Source organism: Notamacropus eugenii, chromosome 3, assembly GCF_028372415.1.
Source record: "Notamacropus eugenii isolate mMacEug1 chromosome 3, mMacEug1.pri_v2, whole genome shotgun sequence".
Taxonomy (NCBI): domain Eukaryota; kingdom Metazoa; phylum Chordata; class Mammalia; order Diprotodontia; family Macropodidae; genus Notamacropus; species Notamacropus eugenii.
The window spans coordinates 311,447,550-311,466,950 of NC_092874.1; the positions used below are offsets into that span (position 1 = coordinate 311,447,550).

The window sequence follows — 19,401 nt, forward strand, 5'->3', positions numbered from 1 at the left end:
CATCTATGTGTATATGTCTTCCCTTTCTTGAATCAATTCAGAGAAGAGAGAGATTCAGGTAAGTCCTATTGGACTAGAACAGCCATGCAGGAGTGGAAGAGAATTCCAGTGCTCTAACCACAACTTCACATTTCCTCATAGCTTACATTTCTTTTTTTTTTTCACCACTTTTGACAAACTTTTTAGTTCCTCTAGTTTTTGTAGGTTTCTTGTTTATTTTTTAAAATGATGAATCCACTCATATTTATTAATGTCAATTTCCTTTACAGTAAGTAAGTGTTTAGGGAACTAAATGTTACTTAGAGGTGGCTTCTTTCTAGAACCAGTGCAGGTTTTTCTTTTCCTTTTCAAAAATCTTTACTTTGCCATTTTGAAGAATTTATTTTTATCTACCTCAAAATTTATTCTGCTTTATTTTGTACTTAGACTCTCTTTTGGTTTTTGTTCATCTCTGTGAACTAGATAGGGAAAGAGATCCCTGATTTTCAGATGAGGAAAATGAAGTCTAGAGGTGTGGTGACTTGCTTGAGTAATTTGGAAGATGAAGGGTAGAAGTGCCAGAAATAGAATTCAGGTTTCCTATCTTCTGGTATGGTGCTTTTTTTGTTTGTTTTAAATTAAAAGTTTTATTTTTATTTGTCAACTTGACAGTCACCAACAAACCTATCAATATACCTCTCGCACAAAAAGAGGACTGTGGACTTCTTTTCTAAGTTTTTTTTTTTTTTTTAAAGAAACCTGTACTAAATTTAACAGGGTAGTACTTATTTGTGTCTTTCTTCATTTTCATGTAAAAATATTATTCATGCTATTTTTTCATATCTGTTACCATCTTCTAATCATCACTGTACTCTGCCCTTCCAGTTGTTACAAAGCCCTTCCTTTGTAACAACTATGTAGTCAAGGAAAACAAGTCAATAAATTGGTTATGCCTGAGAATGCACGTCTTGTACTGTACCTCTGCTCTAGTCCATTGTCTCCCAAGTGGTAGGTGGTAGGTAGGTTTCCTTCATTTGTTTTCTTGTGTACTGTTTGTCTTTTGATGATCTCCTTTGGTCAGAGTTCTGAGGTCTTTCAGTGTTGTTTCCCCTCATATTATTATTCTACTCACTGCATAAATTTTTCTGATTTCATATACATTAGTTCATACACATTTTTCTCCATTTCTCTTTAACTGTCATATTCTCTGTATCTTAAGGCATGATAATTTCATTCCACTCATACATCACAATTGTTCAGCCATTCCCCTGGTATTTGAGCACTTAATTTCAAGTTCTAGAAATATTCTTGTATACATAGGTTCTTTCCCTTTATTCATCAACCATATGATGAACATATGGATCAAAGGATATATTTATGCTTAGTGATTGTGGGGCAGGAATAATAGTCCTAAGTTGTTTTCAGGATTGTTGAACCAGTTCACAGCCCTTCTGTCTATTGAGGGACCTGTCTTTCTATTGCCTTTTTAACATCCCCCCCTCACCCTTTTTTTTATCATCTTTGCCGATTTGTTGTGAGACTGAACCTAAGAGTTTTCTGTTTTCACTTTTTTTATTAATGAGCTGGAGTATTTTTAATATGGTTGTTGATAGCTTGGATGTCTTCATTTGAGGATTGCTCACTTAATGTCCTTTACCACTTATCTATTGGAACATGATTCTATATACTTTGGACACGGTTTATCAGAAAAAATTTCTTGAAGATTCCTCCAGAGAACTGTTTCCCTTTTAATTCAAATTGCATCTATTTCATTTTTGCAAAAACCTTTAATATTATATGATCAGAATTGTTCATTGCATCTTTTCGGATCACTTCATCTTGTTTTGGTGAAAACCTGACACCCAGTCATAGCTAAGAAAGGTATATTATTCTCTGCTCTAATTGTTTGAGACAATAGGATTTGATATCATGTATCTATTTGTACTTTATTGGGGCATGGTGTGGTATTCTAGTTTATATCTAATTTCTACCAGAATCTTTTTGTTATCTCATAGACTGTATCAAATAGGGACTCCTTACTACTACTATAGTAGTTAGTATCTTGGATTTAATCCAATCTGATGCTACTATGAACAATTGTTTCTCAAGCTTGTTTGCCTAACTGGTTCTGTTGATCAATGTTTCTGGTTTTTAACTATAACAAAGTAGTAGTGACAATTGCTGCTTTATAGTAGAGTTTAAGCTCTGTTACTGCTAGACTCTCTTCCTTCCTAGCTAAAAAAATTTCCCTTGAGATTCTTGATTTTTTTGTTCATCCAAATAAATTTAAGTATTTTTTGCCTAGTGTCACGTAATGGACTTGTTCTCTACAGATTTAAAAAAGAAATCTGTACTAAATTTAACAAGGTAGTAATTGTCTCCTTTTATTTCTCTTTGCATTTAAAAAAAATTTCTTATTGATGATTTTTTCCTCGTATTTATCGTCTTCCTTTCAGCATTTGTTTTGGCACTAAACATGTATGTTAATTTAATTAGCATTGTACCTTTTATTATTGACGTGGCTCGACCAAGAGCAATTTATATCTCTAATTATTTGTCTTAATTTTTTGTAGTATTTTGTAATTGTATTCTTGAGTCTTGACCATCTCTTGGTAAGGAGACTCCCACATATTTTATGCATTTTGTAGTTATTCTGAATGGGATTTCTTTTTTATAAAATCTTTTCCTGTCTGGTTTTGTTAGTCATATAACAAAAAGACCATTGATTTTTTTTTTTTGTATATGGATTTGTTTTATATCTGACTGCTTTACCAAAGTTACTAATTCTTGCAATTAATTTTAGTTTGGTCTCTTAACTTAATAATATTCTCTGCAAAGCCAATAATCTTGTTTCTTCTTTGTCTATACTTATTTTTCCAATTTCTTTTTCTTCTCTAAATATTATAGTTAGCATTTCTAGTACTATTAAATAATAGAGTTGATAGTTGACATCCTTGTTTTACCCCTGATCTAACTGGAAAAGCTTCTAAAGTTTCTTTCTTGCTGGTACTGCAGGCTCTTGTTTTTTGATACTGTTTGCTATTTTAAGGAAAGGTTTGTTTATGCTTTTGTTTTCTAGCATATGCATTTTAATATAATTAAGTGTTGTATTTTGTCAGTTCTTTTCTGTATCTTGATTGAATCATATATTTTTATTGTTTTGTTTATTTTTATAGTTTTCCTAATATTGAACTATTCTTGCATTCCTGATATAAATACAACCTGATCAATACAGCTATTACTATAGCCACCTTCTTAATAATTTCTTCATTTTCATATCAATATTCCTACTAGATATTGGTCAATATTTTTCTTTCTTCTTTATCTCAATCCAGTTTAGGTACCATAGAAAGGATTTGCTTGCTTTCTTCCTTTATTTTTACAACAATTTATGTAGCATTGGAGTTGATTATTCTTCCAAAAGTTTCACAAAATTCACTTGGAAATCTATTTGGGCCTGGGTTGCTTTGCAGTGGGAATTCATTTATGACTTGTTCAATTTTTTTTTTCTGATATTGGGTCAAATTCTCCGTTGCTCCTTGTTAATTTGGATATAATGTAACATTATTTTTGTTAGTGTTAATCTATTCCAAGGGATAAGGTTTGTTTGCATATAATTGGCTAAAATAGTTTCTACCAATTTCCTTTCCTTTTCATTTGTTAGTATTGTATCCTTTCATAGTGCTGGGTACATAGAATTCATAAAATGAATACTGCTGAAGCAGTGAAATGAATGAATAGATTGTGAGTCCAGTCTAATATGATGATTTTTTCCTCTAGGGCCTCATGGCAAAATGATACAGCTTTAATTTTGTGTAATGGACCTGCTCTATTCATATAGATGTTTTCCTTCTTCTGGATCAGGGCCATACCTTCTTCTAACCAAAATGTTCTTATATTTAGTTATTTTAGGAGGGAAGGAGTTGGCAGTTGCACAGTTGAATGATACTGTTCTTTTCCTAATAGCATTTTGAAAGTTTCCAGTGTTAGTATCTGTTTAATTACTGAGTTGTTGTAAAAGGGATTAGGTTAGGGTAATTCAGTGTCACTTTTTAAAGGAATTACATATTCTGTTTTATAGTAAAAATAGAAAATAGTATAGGTTAGGCTTTATAATCAAAGCTCATAATATATTTTCATCAGTGTTTATCTCATTGTGAGTATGTGTTTATCCACTTTAAGAAAATTTGGCCTTAACTTGACCTCCTTCCAGGTTGATCTGGCATTTTATAAGACTTGTACTTTTGATTAGCCTATCTTTGTTACCTCTTCCTAGAATATTAGAAAAAAAGTCTTCTGGATTCCCAATGTTGTATTTTTCTTTTTTTCTAATTTGAAAATCTGGGGATTCTAGTTTTAAAAAAGTGGGTTTTAGAAAAGGAAAAGGGGAAGCAATAGAATAGTGTAAAGTGTAATAATGGTGTAAAATGTAAAGACAAATTCTTTGTCTAAGTCATAGTCTGCTGGCCAAAATGGAGTGCAGCCTGAATCAGATTAATACTATAATTGGGAAATGTTTAACAAAATAAATAAATATGATGCAGATGATGTTAATTTGTAGTTTTCTACATCAACATGCTGCTCCACTGGTATAAAAAAAATGCAGAATTTGGAATCTGGTGTTCAAATTTTGCTTCTCCTGCTTACTTCTATGACCTCATTTAAGCAAAAATCACTTTCCCTCATTAATGTTCAGTCTCTTCATCTGTCAAATTGGGATATTAACACCTGTCCTTCCATCCTTCCTAGATGTGGTGAGGAGACAGCTTAATGTAATACACTTTGTAAATGATATTGCAATATATAAAGACCAGGTGGTAGGTGTTATTAGTGAAGCATACTGAGAATTAGGAGAATTGCTTTCAGGTTCCTGCTCTGACACCACCAGATAGCTTGGTTACTTAACCACTGTCATCCTCAGTTAAGTCATCTGTAAAATATGCCAGTTGGATTATGTGGCCTCAAAATTTTCTTTTGACTGAATATTCTTTATGTTACTTCCTGTCCTAGGATTTAAGTTCCTTGGGATCAAGGACTGTTTCTTGTATACTTCTTTTCCTCCCTCTATGATTAGTTCAGTTTTTGGCAGATGCTTGTTGAGTGAGTATGTCAGTTTGATCTTAATAATTCTTTATTCACTTCCCTGTCTGCTTGTCTATTCAACTGTCAGTTTATTGCTTTAACTCTACTTAAGATTTGTGAATCATTGTAAAGATTATCCCCAGATTAAAGTCACAGAATGCCAGAGCAGGAAGGAAACTTAACTATGTGGAGTTAAAAGGTATCTACTTCTGCTGTATACAATGTGTGTGAGAAAGAGATAGGCATAACCTTCCTGCACCTCAGTTTCTTCATCTGTAAAATCTGGAGGCTGGATTTGATCTCCGAAGTTCCTTCTACCTCTTAAGCCTATGAAGATAGTCTAGTCCAACTGCCTGATTTTACAGAAACAAAAACTGTGGCCCACAACCAGAATTTGTCCTCAATTGCTGTGACTCTCATTGGAGTACTCTTTCCAATACGTGTCTTATTGCTACGCTTGTGAACACCCTCTAAGTATCCTCCATGTCTGTGTTTGGATGAGATCGGAGGGAGGTTTCAGGATAGGGGAATAAAACAAATAAAATGATCTCTTCTTGAGATTTATCTCAAGGGAGTCTGAATTGGAAATGACAGTTGAGAATATGAAGCTCTGCCCTAATCTCCAAATCCAATGCTTTTCCCACAAAACCACATCTTTGTAGCTGCAGGGGATAGAACTAGAAGTTAGGCAGCATATTTCATCTCATTATAAGGAAGCATTTTGTATCATTTGAAGTCATCCAAAAAGGGAATACAAACTATTTCAGGGAAGAACATTTCCTAAATTCTGTATTTAAAAGCCAAACCCTTCATAACTTGGGCACTCCATGTCTTTCTGGTATTCTTACAATGTACTTTCCCTGTCTTCTTTTTCCTCCTTGAACACCTCCTGACCCTAAGCATTTTCACTCTCTCCATGCCTGGGATACTCCTTCATTTCCACCTCCTGGCTTCCCCTTGGCTTCCTTCAGGGCTCATCCAGTCCCATTTTGTAAGGAGCCTTTCTTGGGACATATGAGATATTCAGGAAGAACTAGCACCTCTGGTATGAGAACTTGCAGAGCCCTTTTCCAGGGCTGCTCATCCACCTTTGCTGTCTACTTGTCACCCAGCTCTCCCCTCTGGCTCTAAGAAGCTGTAGCATGTGCAGTTGTCATACCTGGGTAAAACCATCTCAGTAGATGGGCTAAAACCAGATTAAGGGTAACCTACAGGCCTCAAGCCCATTGGTGAGTTAGGGTGATGTCTACCCCAAGCATGTGAGGACTTTCCCTAGCAGCAGAATGGATGGGTGAGAACATTCTTTTCCAGTGGCCATGAAGGTGGCTGATGTAGGAACTGTGGAGCACTTCTAGCTTGGTCAGATATCAAGGATACCTTGGCAGTTGGCGGTCATCCATTGCATCTTGGGCTATCCTCAGCTGTTCTGACTTTGCTCTTGCCACTGAACTTTGATGACTCTGGAAGAAACAGTGAGGCTGACAACTTTGTGCAACTCTGCCTCACTTAAATCCAATTTATGTGCGAGAAACGACATCACCTGGTGATGTCATTGATTCTCTTTGAAAGTGAAGGACCCATAACAAAGAGCCTTTCCTAGTCTTCCCTAATCTTTATTCCTTGCCTCTGAGATTAACCCCAGTTTTTCGTGTGTGTATTTGTACATGATTGTTTGCATATTATCTTCCCCATTAGATTGTGAGGTTCTTGAGAACAAGGACTGCATCTTTTTTCCCCCTTTTTTTCATATACTTAACATAGTGCTTGACACATAGCTAAGGACTTAATACATTTTTAACTGACTTACTGACTGTTAGTTACTAAAACTTTATGTGGTACAGTGGGAACAGTGCATCTAAAGTTTGGGGACCTAGGTTTAAATCCCAGTGCCATTGTCTTGCCAAGGTAATATTCATAGCTGATGGCAACTATGAATATGCTGCTGTAGTTCTAAAATATAACAGACTCTCTCTATAGAAGGCAGAAGAAAAACATTGATTCAGACACCAGAAAGTCAAATCCCAATATCAGAAAATTGAATCCGTCATAGCAACAAAGAAGTCAGTACACATTACTGCTGCATGGGATGCCACCATTTCCAAGCCTCTGCTTCCACACACCCATTCCCACAAACACAATCCTAGCTGTTTGCTTGGCCGCTCCCTCTCTTTCCTTCCACTCTACCTGCTCTTATTCCCTACCTCCTGGTTCTGCTCCATGCTTCCTATTCCACCCATTCAACAAGCAACTATGTGACTTAGACTTCCTTGTGATTTAAGCAGGTCATATGGACCTGTTAATGAATGGGAAAGATCTTCAAATTAAGCAAAAATACATTAACAATGCAGCCATCTTGGACATGTCATTTTCTCCATCTCCCTGGGTCTCAGTTTCGTCATCTTATGAGGGGTTTGGACTACATGATCCCTAAAGTTATTTCTAATCCTAAATTTATAATTCTCCCAACTTTAAGACTGTATCACGCATAAATGGGAGCATATGGTGAATATGAGAAGACTGCTTAGATACATGTATTCATTTGACCACCTTGGTTGTAGAGGCCTTGGAGCTTTGTCAGAACATAAGAAGCTGCCCTAACACTAGCAAGTTTGTAATCTCTTATTTTTTTTACCATATATATACCAGAATAATTCTAGAAATACTTTTTGTAGTAGCTAAGAAATGGGAACAAAATAAATGTCCATCACTGGGGAATGCCTAGGCAAATTGTGCCACAATAGAGCATGACTGTGTTGCAAAAAAACTATGAATATTTAGACTTCAGAGAAGCATAGGAGAACATTAACTGATGATGAATGAAATAATCAAAACCAGGAAAAGCCATATGAACAATGATTATAACAGTATAAATGAAAAGAACAATAACAGTAGTGATGGAATTGAAATGTTGCCATGAACTTATAATGACCAAACTTGTCTTCAAGGGAGATGTGAGAATGCATCTTCCTCCCTTTTTTTATGGAGGTGCAACTTGGCTAATACTTTAGTTTTCCTGAACTCTTATTTCCTTCTTTTTTATTTTTTGTCATAAGGACGGCTATTTGATTGGGAAAAAAGGAATAACATCTATTATATCCTTGAGAAGGCATTCCTCCGAGCAGGAGTACTAGATGTGGAAATGGAGGACATTGCTTTGGATCCTGGATGTGCTTTTTTTTTTTTTTAAATTATTTATTTTTAGTTTTCAACATTCAGTTCCACAAGCTTTTGAGTTTTAAATTTTCTCCCCTTTCCTCTCCTTCCCCTTGGATATGCTTTTTTACTGCCTGTGTGACCTTGGGCAAATCTCTTTCCCCAAAACTGTAGAAGCAAAGGAAAGTTAAATGACGGGGAGAAGTTTCTTCAAGATTATCTCATGTGTCAACATGTAATTTTACCTGTTTCTGGCTTTCCTGTGTTCATAAAATTTTCAAAGGTGGACCAAATCTTGTTTTGAGAAGTTAGGGGTTTCTCTCTTTTTTTTCCTTTTAATTTTGGTACCTGTGTTTGTAACAACAGAGAGGAAATTGTTTTCTTAAACTATTTTTGTTGTAGAAGCATTGTTGTCAATGTTCTCAAAAATGATTATTATTTTGTAATTTTTATGAATGAAATACAATGTAGAAATTGTGTATTACTTTTTTCCATTTCTATGATTAATTTTTACTTTATTACTGCCCATGGAATCTTACAGGTTGGACGTTTTTCTTTTGTTCTGAATTCCTTCTTTTCTAGGTAGACATGAAGTGATAGTCACAAGAAACACCACTCACTAAGTTGGTGACAGTGAGCTCAGAGAGACTGATGACATTAGTCTTTTTTAGTGCGTATGTGACCTGTTTTGGTGTTAGTTTTAGTAAGAACCTCATCTGCAATTTGGGTCCTTCCTATTTTATTGTGTACTTGAAAAACAGAAATTCAGAATTTTAATATTGATTAACTTTTATATTGGACTAAAGAAAAAAGGAAAAGAGAAATGCAGCAAGAACTCAGATCATTATTAATCAATTTAGAATTAGAAGAGAATATTTCTGAGATCATGTGCATTTAATTCAGTTTTATCTGTGGGGCTGGTTATGCAAGCATAAATCAGTTATTTAAATTAAACTCTTGAATGTGTTTGAAGAAATGTACTGACTGAGGTAAGATTTATGGGGAAATAGAATAAATCTCATTTCATCTATGTTTTAGAAGAATGTAATATTTACCTTTAACATTCCTGGTTTCTTGTTGTCATTGATCATGTAAAATAGTGACTGTGAAATTGGGAAAAGAAAATATGTTTTAAAAATTTCATGAGCTTAATTACCAATGACCAAACCAAAGGGACTGCTCATGCAATAAGTGATAGATCACTTTTTTGGAAGGCTCACTTTTACCACCACTACACAAAAAAGGAAAGTAGAATCCCTACATACTTGTATTACTCTCCCCTGCTCTGAGACACATAAAACATTGAGTCACTTTTCATACTTCATTGCCAAAGCCAAAAATCTAGAATCTTAAGTGAGAAGTTGGCTCCAAAATAATCGTACCAAACAAAGCCTCTCTGAATGTCCAGTAAGGTAAATATTATAAAGTAAATTACAGTATTGCAACACATGGGAGAGTAAGTATGCAATCAGTCTAAACTCCCACAATTTGAGGATCTTTAACATAAAGATGACATTGTTATCATAGGAGATGAGAGAGAGAGTCAATTTGTGCCTGCTCAAAGAAGGCATTCCTTTCACCAACAAATGAGGGACCATTTGAATGTGACTTCTTGGGTTGACTGCAGGAAGGGGAAAGTTTGTTATTCTTCTTTAAGTTAAGTTTACTTGCTAATTAATAACCATATAACCCTTTAGCTGTGTTTCTTGTTGATTAAAATATTAGTCTGGAATATATTCCCTAATTGATTCCTTTAAAAATTATTATAAACTTATTAAACATTAAAAGCAATTTAAACTTGCTTCACAACTGTTTACCTTTAAATAAATTAATGTTAACACAGGAAAAATCATAATTTCTTCTTTATCGGAAATCATTGTTCATTTCCATTTGCTTTTCCGTTTATGTAATTTATGTAACTGTTTAAAATCGTGTACTGAGCTTTCTAGTTTCACCTTTTGCATTTTTCATTGTTTAATTATGGTCTAGTCAGGTTTCTTTATATTCCTCAGACTTGTTGATCAGTATTCCATCACATTAATATAACACAGTTTATTCAGGTCCACTCCTGTATTGTTGGACATTTATATCGTTTCCTTTTTCTCCAATTTTAAATAATGCCGCTATAAAATTTTTTGAACAAAACTTTCTTTGACCTTTTTGGTAATAGGTGTATAGTTCCAACAATGGAATTATTGTATCAGAAGGAATGATTATTTTCTTAAGTTTTACTTTATCTTACCAGACTAGTTTCTAAGAAGATTCTCCCTACTTGTTTGCAGTTCTACCAGCAAGGAATGAATTTACCCATTTCTCCGTAGCTCCTTACTTTTTAATTATTTTGGTCATTTTGATAGATTTGAGGGTAGTACCTTAGCTATTATAATTCCTATCTCTCATTTGTGTCTCTTTACCCCAAGTTGTTTTGTTTTCTTCTTTTGAAAATTGTTCATATCTCTTAAGCCATTTATCCATTGGGGCCTAGCGGTTGTCTCTTTTTTTTAATTTTATTTTTCATTTTTAACACAGTTTATAACAGATAAAACAATTCAAACTTTTGGTCAGGTGATACTTTTTTAAAGCATTTAAAATATGGAACACAAAAGAAATTTTTTTAAACATTAACCAACTGAGACTTTAGGCTATAGGTGGGGGCAGAGCTGCTCTTCAGTGTGAAATTAAGATCAGCTGCTCAGGAGGGGGCAGGGCTGCCACATAGGGCTCAGTTCCCTCAGGGGGTTTACTATGAGCCCTTCAACAATGGATGCGGGTTACTGCCTGCTTTGGGAGCCTGCTACTGCCTCTACTGCTGCCACCTGAGGAGGCCCGGGTTATGGGGACACCCTGCTCCCTTCTTGGCCAGCTGAAAAGACCCTCTCACTGACCTTTGGTGCCTGTGGATTGAGGGATCTGCGCTGCTGCTGGAGATTCTGTCCCTGAAGCCTGCTTGGATCTGCTCTTCTTGGTGCCATGCGGCCAAGGCAAGGCTGGGCTCTGCTCCGCGTCTGGTGCGCAACAGACCTTTCCTGTTGGTCTTTCAGGTCACTCTGGGATAGAAATCTCCTCCACTCCGTTGTTCTGTGGCTTCTGCTGCTCTGGAAATTTGTTGAGAGTTCTTCTTTACAGGTATTTTATGGGCTGTGGGGTAAGAGCTGGTGTATGTGCGTCTTTCTGCTCTGCCCCCTGGTTGTTTTTCTTAGTATGTCATAGTGCTTTATATAGCTTAGATTTCAAGCTTTTAACTTTTTGCCAGAGACATATTTCTAGTTATTCTTTTTGTTTTGTTTTGTTTTGCTAAATCTTTGAATATTGTTGAGAAAAAAAGCTATTCTTTGGAGTTTCTTTTTGGAATATTATTTCTAATCAGAGCTCTCAAGAAATTTTTAATCTAAAGGCTGTTGGGCAACTTAGGGAATTTATACTAACTGACTGAATTCATCTTTGTTTTGTTTGGGTAGTGGTAATTTGGGGGAATAGACTTGTATTTCAGGATCAAGTACAACTGGTCATTTTTATAGCTTAGGTAAATATTTTCTGGGTACTATTATTCATTTTTAAGGCTCATAGATAGCAAACATTTATTAAGTTCCTGCTGTGTGCCAGGCAATGGGGCTAAGTGCTGGAGATACAAAAAAAGAGGCTCCTAAGGGTTCACAATCTAATGTAGGAGGGAGCAACAAACTATATACAGCAGAAATAGGAAACAATTAAAAGAGAGAAGAATCTAGAAGAATCTTCTTGTAGAAATATGTTTTTAGCTGAGACGTAAAGGTAGTCAAGAAGCCAGAAGATAGGGATGAGGAGGGAGAGCATTCCAGGCACGAGGCACAGCAAGAGAAAATATCTTTAGCCAAAAGATACCTTGTTCATGGAGCAGCAAAGAGGCCACTGTCACTGGACTGAAGAGGGTGGTGGTGAGAGAGGAGAGAGTAAAGTGTAAGAAGACTTGGAAAGATTTGAGGGGAGTTAGATTATGAAAGGCTTTAAAGGACAAATAGTGAATTTTATATCTGATCCTAGAGATGATAGGGAGCCCCTGAACTTTACCTGAGGAACAAGAATGACATTCTCAGACCTGAATGAAGGAAAGATTAGAGTGGGAAGAGTCTTGAAGAGCATGGACCCATCAGCAGACTATTGTAATAGCTCATTTGCAGGGTGTTAATTAATAATTCTTTAAAATGATGAAATCTGGAGGGAAAGAAAAAATTCCTTAAAATTCAGTCCTGTCATTAAGTATTATAGTATGAGGATTTATGTATAGTTTTATTGGAGGGATTAAAAAAATAGACAAGTCCACCTTTCTATACTTGAGTAGTGTAGTTTCTAAAGTTCTTCTGGTTCTTCTTAAAGGAAGAGATGAATAAATTAGATGAAGACATCCAGAAGTGACTGAAATTATTGAGAAGAGGTAAAAGCATAACAGAAGAATATTCTATCCAGTTGGTAGCAGGATTTCAGTGACTTTTCTGTGGTAGAATCTGTACTTGTTGAAGGCCTCACAAACAGACTTCCAACCATGGAACATCTACCACACATGGGTTTCTGTGTTAGGAGACTTCACAGGGCAACAGGTAGATAAAGTGCATCGTATTATAGCTATAAAGCTGCCTGGAAAGACACTCGGTATAATTGGATGGTTTCATGTTATAGAATTGTGGTTCATTGGTAGTATGGCCGTATGTTAAAATATTTTTTATCACTGTCTTTCATTTTTACATTCCTTAAATTTTCCCCTATATCTCTCTTCTCCTACCTCCCAGAGAGCCATCCCATATAGCCAGAAAAACCAATTAGTATATTTAAAAGAATCTAAAAATATATTGTTTATCTCATTTGTCTAGGGCCATGCTCATAAATTCTTTTCTATTTTTCAACATTCAGTTTTAATTTGTGGTTTTTGTATTTTACATTTCCATTGTGTATATTGTGACCATATGCTTTTAAAGTAATGATAACTCTGGTTTTCACCCTTTTTTGTTTTTTGCTTTTTTTACATTGTTCAAGGTATTCAATTTAGCTGAATATAACCTTATTGAAGAAGTCCCTAATGCGCATTGATTCCTAACTTTTTTTGGTATCCCCAAAATAGGGTTGGGAGTTCTGGTATATCTCTTGGTAATTCCTAGTAAGGTCTGTATTTGAGTAACTCATTTACATTCCTGGCTCAACAAAGCCAGAGCTTGTTGGTTTATAGGGCATGAAGCCAAGGAATCATTGATGCAACCAAACATGAGCTTGTTGGAGAAAGAGTTTTAACCTCGTTGGAGAGTATAAACCAGCTTGTTCATTTTGAATTTGAATGTTACTATTGGAGAGACATCCTGAGGCCTAGGCATTGGGCACATGCTATAAATTCATGTAATAATAATGTGGTTAGACCTGCTGTTTTATTGACAAAGTTGTAGAAGTTTTCTTGCGTCAAATGATTTTTTGAAGGTCTGTTTTCTGGCATTCTGACAACACACAACAGCAAACTGGTAAAGATGAAGTGAGCCAATTTTAATTTCATGATTTCAGTCACATTAAGCTGTGACACATTTTTAGTCTCAGGATATATTTGCATGATTTTTGTCCTTGTGTTATATTTGCCTTTGATCTTTACTATTGACTTTTGCTCATTTTAAATAACAAGGCTACCTATTTTTCCTTTAAAAATAAGGAAACTAGGGGCTTGTTTGCATTTCTAAATCCAGAACTGTATATTAGCTGGTTTAGCAATTTAAAGTTTTACTTGTTTGTTGCTATTTATTTCTGCTTTACATTTGATAAAGGAAGCTAATTTTAGTTTTCAAGAATTAACCACTCCCTCCCTTTTCCCCTTCGCTGGGATAAATTCATGACTTGGTGTATGACATTTGAGGCACCATTTCATCCCTTTTGGAATATCTGGGGCCTTCTCTGACTTCCCCTTGATTTGGATTTTCCTTTTCAGATGACTGTATACATATAAAAAACAGGTCCCCTATCCTTTGCTGCTGGAGTGACTATTCCAGTAGAAGTCCCTGAAGCACTCACCTCATCCCCTACCCTGCTTCGGATTCATGTCCTCAATGTAGTTGTAACTCTCATTGCAGTCGGAGTAAAAATGATCAATTGAACAAACAAAACACCTGCCTGATTTCTCTGGCCCCTCGACTCTTAAAAAAGTAAGCTGGTGCTGGGAATACTGTGGCAGACTAAGTGTTGGGGGTTTTTGTGGGAAGGAAGAGGTAGAATTGAAGGGCCTTTTCTCAAGGAGCTTGGAGGAGAAGCCCTCCTTAGAAACTCTCAGTGGCTCTTTCTGCCAGTAGAGTTTCCAGACGATGTTGGTTCTATGTTGGTAGCCTGGCCGTTACTCTCTGTGCTTTCTGGCTGGGAGAAAAGCGTTTCTGGCATCTCAAATAGAAAGCTGGGGCAATTTTTCCCATGGAAACAATGTCTAAAATGATGGTAAAGGTATGTAGCTACATTTGTATCCTAGTTACATTATAGGTTGAGTAGGCTTGGGAGTTTTTAATCAACTTTTAAAACATTGTTTATATGGAAAAACGCATTTCTTAACTCCAAACAGAATTTACATAAACAGATTGTGTTTGTAAACTGGGGCTTGCCTGCATATTTGTTTTTGGTCGAATTTATGGACGTAGTTCTGGAAGGGGAGGATGAGCTCTTAAATTATTGGGTCAATGATTGCATTCTGGAAATTTCCCTTTGTCCAATTTGAGAAAGAACGTTGGACAAAACATTAGGTCTTAGTTTCATCTCTGTCTGAGATGAACCTCTGACTGAGGTTAAAATGTATAATCTTTAAGGTCTTTCCCAACTCTAAAAATGTGATTATGTAAATCTGTGTTAGTGAAACTGATTCAGGGCATAATCTAGGTCTCTGGCATTTGCCACACCCTCTACCCTCCTTGGAAAATTTGACTGAGGCTAAGTAGAACTGGTTCTAATGTAATCTGGGCCAACTCATTAGACAATTGAACCTTTGAACTATTAGCCCAGGTGGGGAATCTGCTGCCTGGAGGCCACATGTGGCCCTCTAAGTCCTCAAGTGCAGTCCTTTGAATCTAAACTTCAGAGATCAAATCTCCTTAATAAAAGGATTTGTTCTGCAAAACTTAGATGAAGTCAAAAGGCTGCACCCAAGCACCTAGATGGCCACATGTGACCTCAAGGCTACAGGTTCTCCATCCCTATATTAGGGTCATAAGTTAAGAGTTTAATGTGGCTAAGTTTTGTTTTTACCCTCTAGTTCCCTACCTCAGATAGAGGGAAAAAAATGTCACCAGAGTAAAAAGTAGTATTTTCTAGGAATATCCTTGAAAATACCTAGGAGTTTGTTAAGTATTTGTGGGAAACCACTGACTTCTTAGTGTTTATCGTGCTTTCTGGCTTACTGATTTTCAGTGGATAAAAAGAAAAAGTTTAAGTTCACTGATTTTGGATAGATAAATCAGGGTGCCAACATATGCTAAGGATTTGTTTTGTAAGTTTATTTTGAAAACACATAGCTTTGTTGAAAGTTACTCACTTGGTTCTCTGGGAGGGAAGAGGATACTTGGAATAACTATCGTGATGTAGGACAGCTAGGTGGTTCAGTAGATAGAGTATGGGGCCTGGAGTCAGGAAGACTCATCTTTCTGAGTTCAAAATAGACCTCAGACACTGTATGTGACCCTGAGCAAGTCCTTTTTAACTCTGTTTGCCTCAGTTCCTCATTTGTAAAATGAGATGGAGAAGGAGATGGCACACCACTCCAGAATCTTTGCCAAGAAAGCCTCAGATGCTGTCACAAAGAACTGGACACAAACGGAAATGACTGAGCAAACAAGAAAATGATGATGTAAGACACTGAAGACACCCGTGAAAACTTAAAAAAGCCAAGAAAGCTACCCACATGGATTGTTTTCCTTCCTAGAAAACACCTGCATCTTGGGAAGGATTAATAGTTTGGTTGGGATTTTCAGTGCAACAGTAAAGAGTTACATTGTTTCAGACTTGATCATGGTCAGGAAGTCTAGAAACACAGTAGCATTTTGTAGTCATTGAGGAGGTTCTGTCCACTTTGGAAGCCCGTGCCAGTTGAGCATTACCTCTGTAGATCTTTGATACTGTGCTTGTGGCTTTCCTGGGCAGAACTGAAATATTTAGAAACTTTATTGACCTCTTGGCCTCACAAAATCATCATTGCTCAAATTGTAATCTCTCCTGTGTGTAAATCATCCTGAGGATGCCAGGATTGCGACTGTGAATGGTGTGCTTAAATCTATTTAGAAACTTTGTTAGATAGCCTAGCTGTAGGGAAAGTTGTTTTCTCATCTATTTTATAGTATTTCTAAGTATAGGACCCCTAACATGCCACTAAATTGACTTAAAACAGCAACAATGCTCATTCTTCATTTGTTACATTATCTTTTTTCTTCCATGACAGATTATGGGGCAAAGGGGGCCTGCTTCTTCGACCCTACTTTTCCACTTGACAGAACTTATAGCATGCTTCTCTCTGACTGACATTGTGTTATCTGACTGACTTCCTGTGGGATACAGGAGGGACAGTATAGCTTTGCTTATAAATGTTCTGAGGTAGATAGACAAGATACATTTCCTTAGGACAAACACTTATGAAGTGCCTACTAAGTGTATGCCTCTGGGGATAAAGATGGAAAATTATTTGATCTCTGCTCTTGTAGAACTTAAAATTTAATTAGGAGGGTATTGTGTGACTGTATATATGCTTATAAAGTTGTTCAGAGAAGAGTAGTGTGTATGTATGAATTTCTGAGAGTACTCAGTAATATATTTATTGAGAGTTGCCTGGCCTAGTGGCTACAACATTAACTTGAAATTCAGAAAATCTAGTTTTAAGGCCATTTTTCATTTAAACTAGCATTGTGACCTTGGGTAAGTCCATTAAGAAGGAAGAGAAAGAAAGGGAATAAGCTTTTATGTAGGGTCTACCTACCAAACGCTGTGTTAAGCTCTTTACAGATATCTCATTTGAGCCTCACAACAACTTTGCAAGATTGGAGGTGCTATTTATCATCCCTATTTTAGTTTAGGAAACTGAGGCAAGAGGTTAAATGACTTGTCCAGGCTCGCTAGTAAGTATCTGAGGCTGGATTTGAACTCGGACATTCCTAACTCTAGTCTCAGAACTATATCCACTGGACCACCTCACTGCCTTTCTTCGAACTTTAGAAGACCCGAGGCAATTCTCTAAGACTCTTAAGTTGATTTTTTTTCTTATATTAAAAGGACAATGATATTTGACTCAGTAGGATAATTGACCAGATGTGTCATCTGATAATGTATTTTTTTACCCAAATCTCAAACTCTCGTGAAATATTTTTTTCTTAAGTACAGGAATTGAATTTCCTATATACATTTTCTCATAGCTTGTTTTTCATTCCATCACCTATCAGTGATATTGTAGAAGGGGTTCCAGTACAAAAATGGGTTAGACTAGAGGGCTTTTGAGGCTGTTTCTGATTCTGAGGTTTTGTGATTCTGTGATAAACCTTAACCTGGAAACTCTTTGATTTCCTTTCAGCCAATTCTGCTGTTGATTTAAGAGATGCTCATTCTTTTCCTCTTGTTGCAGTTTATCCATAGAAACCTTTACTGTATAAAGTAGCTGACTCTTGATGGAGTGGACAAAACACTGGAGTCAGAGGACCCAGGTTCAGATATGGGCTCTATTTTTATCTGTATGACTTGGGATAGACAACTTGCATAAACTCTCTGTGCATGTTTTTTTTTTCTCAGTTTCCTCAACTGTAAAATGAGGGGATTGAACTAAGATGATCTGAGGGTTCCTTATAGCTCTAAATCTATGTTTCTCTTTTCTTCCTTTGCCTCTGAAAAATGTAAAAAATGGCTCTTACTGAAGGGGAAAGAGCTAAAACCTATAGGTTTTTAACTCTAAAACTTATTGGAATGAAAGACTTCAGAAAATGGGCAATAGCAAGTAGAATAGTGGCCATACAGGTAGACCCTTGGATTTACTACACACAGACCTTCTTTGTATTTTGTTCTTCTTTCACCTATCTTCTCCCTTTTCTTTCTTTCTTCACCCTTCTCAGGAAAAAGGGAACCTAGAAATGTACCGGATTTCACTTATTTGAATTGGCCTTAAAATTTTTTTTTTTTAAGATGATCTGAAGGTCTGCAGCTGGAGATCTATTATCTTTTAAGTCTTTGACTCTCACCCTCAAGTAATGTCTGGCTTGGGGACAATGAGATTTGATAAGTGAATGAATAAAAGGTATTCTCAATTGTAATTCACCTTCATACTGTAAGCAGGTTAAAAAAAATTCCAGGGATGTTGAGAAATAACCAGATCAGATTCCCTGTAAACCCATTAATACTGTTTCTCGGTGACATGTTACTGATTTTCCCAGGATTGCATTTTGTAATCTATATGTTTTAAAACTATTTAAATTTAGAGGAGATCATGGCTAAGGGGATAAAGTTTCCAGCTTGATACCTGGCTAGTTTGCATCTTGGAAACTTCCCCAGAGTCTCTTGACAGTTTTGACAGGTCTCTATGCACCTCAGACCCCAACTTCTTTGGCTCTGAGGCTTACCAGTTGTGCTGGGTTATGATGAAACTTGGAGGTTGGGGATGGTATTAATGATAAAATAACACCCAAATATACTGAAAATACCACTCTTTCTTTGAATGAGACCCTGAAGCTAATATTTGTTGTAACTAGAAGCAAGGACTCAAGAGGAGAAGGACTATTACATTAGTTGATTCCACATAATGTGTTAGGGAAAATATTTTTATTATTCCAGCCCAACTGAGTGGAAAGACAGGAAGACTGAGAGCATTATTCCTGAGAATAGTATCTTCCCTTAGGAAATAAAAAAAGTTATAAATTGTTCCTACTGCTTCACTCTGAATAACCTAAGATGTACTATTAGGTATGAATATACAGACGAACACCCTAGACTTAAGCACTCTTTGTTGGAGAAAAAAAGCATTACTTTCCTTTTTTCTGTCCTTCATTTTTTTTTACTCTGTGGTTTCACTCCTTTTTTTTAATCTCTGTATAAACTATTCTCCTTTGTGCAGAATAGAATTTCCTGAATGTTTATGCTAGCTCAGGTCATTGCTTTTACTAAATTCAGATTATTTCAGTCATAAGGTAGAGATAGAAAACATTGCCTTTTGCAAAATGGGAAATATTTAAAAAAATC

The 19,401-nt window shown here is 36.1% G+C and overlaps 1 protein-coding gene across 8 annotated transcripts in view; it reads left to right on the forward strand.

The window, feature by feature from the left end:
- The window catches only part of MLLT3 (MLLT3 super elongation complex subunit), a 319,195-nt gene that overhangs the window by 41,467 nt on the left and 258,327 nt on the right, over nt 1–19,401 (forward strand). The gene's annotated exons all lie outside the window — the stretch shown is intronic.